The 4,004-nt window shown below is 38.7% G+C and overlaps 1 long non-coding RNA gene across 1 annotated transcript; it reads left to right on the plus strand.

The window, feature by feature from the left end:
• Window positions 1-3,295: 3,295 nt before the first annotated feature.
• On the plus strand, window positions 3,296-3,656 carry LOC124262245. The gene is made up of 2 exons (XR_006894530.1): window positions 3,296-3,417; window positions 3,619-3,656. It is a non-coding gene; the product is annotated as an uncharacterized LOC124262245 (long non-coding RNA).
• Window positions 3,657-4,004: the final 348 nt, after the last annotated feature.

Below are 4,004 nucleotides of genomic sequence, written 5' to 3' on the forward strand. Positions count from 1 at the left end.
ATGTAAACTGTGTTATGAGATTTCTTTGATCTCCAATTCTTTGATCACAGATAATGGCCATATTCAGGAACAAATGTGTACATGTATTGTCATTAGATCTTATGTTTGGGTTCTACCCACACCGGTGCGTGTCTTACTGGATCAGTTCACTACAACTACACCGTACATTAGCACGGAACATGGTATTTTGGTATATTTTATATAAATGTATATTGCTATGATTCGAAAATTGTAGAATATTTAAGAGAGGTTTTAAGAGATAGAAATGGGTATATGCGTAAATGGAAGGGTCGGATGTAAAACTCACCCACGAAAGACGACACGGGACATGGTATTTTTGTATCCATAAGATGTACATGTATGTTGTAATGATTAGAAAATATAGAATATTACAAAGAGGTTTTAAGAGATAGAAATAGGTGCATGTGTATTAGGGAAGGAGTGAGTGAGTTAATATTTATTATCACATCGGGGATGTTTCAGCCATATCGTGACGAGAACATCATATATCAATAAAATTAGAAATTATAACCTGTTGACAAAGAACAGTAAAACTACTGGTATATCACAGAAATCCATTTAAAACTAGTGATAAAATCTAAAACATGTTAGCTAGAAATGACAAGACAATGTAAAAGCAGGCTATAGACCGCTAACAACTGATGGTAGATCACCATACTAGGGACCATGGGGACTTTCAGTACATTTGCTTCCTGCATGGACCCTAGCTGGATTTACACCATCTCTTCAGTCGTTAGCAGTTTACACACATTTAGCCATACATTAAACACATAGCCACACATAGTCTATGATTAAAAAGGTTGGATAGATTTAAATTGACTCTGTTTGAATGTTTTTGGACTTACGTACCCTCTCAGGGGGACAATAATTTTACATATTAGGGAAGGACTCGAATGTAAAACACAGGGGCGTGTCACGCTTAGAAACAACATTAGAAAGACAAATAGGTATATAGACCCTACCCTAGTACTATATAAAAGGAAAGGGATGTAACGACGGAACCACCCCCTCCTCAATCTAAGTTAGATTTCACCACGTAAACTATTTTTAAGGCACCGTCGAGGCCTACGGATCAAAAGCGAGATGGTTTCCCTACAAAATGAGCTATAAATTGTCACAATCGGATCATTATTTCAAAAGTTATTCGCCACGACTCACCGAAAACAGCAACCTCCGTAATTCCAAGCCAAAATCATTGATCACCCAAGACAGCGAAAACTCACCTTTAAAATTCGTTTATTAATTCCAGCCACGTTGACAGCACCCATGTAGGGCTAGATTCAATCGGCAGCGCCATTCCACGGGTCTAAAAATTTATTGCAACATCTACAAATCATTTCCTCGACAGTAAGCAGACATTTTCTCAAAAACCATCGGCAATCATACTCACTTGTCGGCCATAGATGGCCTTGACATTCAAGTGATCTGAGCAGATCCGCAGAAACGAAATTGGGCCATCCGATGGTGGAAAATATGATATACTGTAAGATTGTGACTGTTTGCTAATGGGCGCGAAATATTAACCTTGCATTAATTTATTTTGGATGATGTACGGAACAGTAAATTGTTAAGAATAGTTTTAGAGGTTGTAAAAATGCATTCGATATTGATTCATTTTAGGAAATTATATTTATAAATATTTAACCCCTAAAATTATTCTTACAAATTTACTGCTCAGGTCACTTAAATGTCAAGGGAGTATGATTGCCGATGGTTTTGGAGACAAATGTCTGCTTACTGTCGAGGAAATGATTTGTAGATGTTGCAATAAGTTTTTAGACCCGTGCTGTTTTCGGTGAGTCGTGGCGAATAACTTTTGAAATAATGATCCGATTGTGACAATTCATAGCTCATTTTGTAGGGAAACCATCTCGCTTTTGATCCGTAGGCCTCAACGGGGCCTTAAAAATAGTTTACGTGGTGAAATCTAACTTAGATTGAGGAGGGGGTGGTTCCGTCGTTACACCCCTTTCCTTTTATATAGTACTAGGGTAAGGTCTATATAGCTATATGTCTTTCTAATGTTGTTTCTAAGCGTGACACGCCCCTGTGATGTAAAACACTCCCTCGAAAGACGACAGAAGTACGTGTATGGGTAAAGAAATAACACTGCAGGACAATGCCGATCATTTTGAACTTGAAGTCCTGTTGCCAAGGGCTGAACAGAGCTATCATTGGCATTTGGTATGGATGTGTTTTAAGACGCGAAAAAATCATTTCCTTCCTCATACGAAAGGGTTTGAGTGTGGTAAGTTATGTTGTTATAATGATGTGTTTTTGTTGCTTAAAATGTCACAAAAGTTTAAAGCACTGAGTGTTGATTTGAACTCTGCATCTTCAGCTTGGGTTGTGTACATATTTCACCTGATGTGAGTGGGCTTGGGAGTTACCTACCCTTTGTTATCCCCCGCAACGCGTTTTTTTTTTTTTGGGGGGGGTTATTAAAATGGACTCCGTCCGTCCGTCCGTGTGTGCGTCCGTGCACATTTGTCTTTTCCGGAGCATAACTTTAAAACCGTTCAATGTTTCTTCACCAAACTTGGCACATAGATAGATCTGGTGGTCTACTGGTGCCTTTCGGTAGTTTTGGGTTTCTGAATAAATGATTTTTTTGCGTTTCCATGGTAACAAGTTTGACTTAGACTGAAATTGGTGGTAGTGCTATATTGCGGAGCAGAACTCTAAAACCATGCAATATTTCTTCACCAAACTTGGCACATAGATAGATCTGGTGGTCTACTGGTGCCGTTTGGAAGTCTTGGATTTCTGAATAAAATATTTTTGGCGTTTCCATGGCAACAAGTTGGACTGAAAATGGTGGTAGTACTCTTTTCCGGAGCAGAACTCTAAAACCGTTCAATGTTTCTTCACCAAACTTGGCACATAGATAGATCTGGTGGTCTACTGGTTACTTTTGATAGTTTTGGATTTCTGAATTAATATGTTTTGCGTTTCAATGGTAACAAGTTGACTTAGACTGAAATTGGTGGTAGTACTCTTTTCCGGAGCAGAACTCTAAAACTGTTCAATGTTTCTTCATCAAACTTGGCACATAGATAGATCTGGTGGTCTACTGGTGCTTTTGGTAGTCTTGGATTTCTGAATAAAATATTTTTGGCGTTTCCATGGCAACAAGTTTCACTTTGACTGAAATTGGTGGTAGTGCTCTTTTCCGGAGCAGAGCTTAAAATCTGTTGACTGTTTCATCACCAAATCTCATGCATAGGTAGGTCTAGTGGTGAACTGGTGCCTTTGGTAGTCTTGGATTTCTGAATAAAATATTTTTGGCGTTTCCATTGCAACAAGTTTCACTTTGACTGAAATTGGTGGTAGTGCTCTTTTCCGGAGCAGAGCTTAAAATCTGTTGACTGTTTCATCACCAAGTTTCATGCATAGGTAGGTCTAGTGGTGGACTGGTGCCTTTGGTAGTTTTGGATTTCTGAACAAAATGTGTTTTTTTGTGTTTCCATGGTAACAATTTTGGCCTCAACTGAATTTGGTGGTAGTGGTCCTTTCTGGAGCAGAACTTTGAAACCTTTTAGTACTCTCCTTCCACTTTGCTATATGCACACCAAAACGTTTGACATAATCATATAGGTAGGTCTAGTGGTGAACTGGTGCCCTTTGGTAGTTTTGGATTTCTGAATAAAATGTTTTTTGTGTTTCCATGGCCACATTTTTGGCTTCAACTGAATTTGGTGGTAGTGCTCCCTCTCCTTCCACTTTGCTACATACACGCTAATATATTTGAGATGATCATAACTATTTTGCTATTGCGGCTGATATTGATGACTTTGCCTTCTTGTTAAACTTGGTACACATGTCAAGCATGATCCCTAGATGTGCCTTTTGGGTCTTAGACCCAGATATGAATTTTATTTTGGGCTGTTTCCATGGAAACATGACTTAGGCTGTGACTATGAGGATGTCATCTTGTCCGGAGCAGATCTCATAAACTATACATGCTAGCTTCATCAGACTTG

This window comes from Haliotis rubra, unplaced genomic scaffold (genome assembly GCF_003918875.1).
Source record: "Haliotis rubra isolate DU_JTF1 unplaced genomic scaffold, ASM391887v1 Scf83, whole genome shotgun sequence".
Classification (NCBI taxonomy): domain Eukaryota; kingdom Metazoa; phylum Mollusca; class Gastropoda; order Lepetellida; family Haliotidae; genus Haliotis; species Haliotis rubra.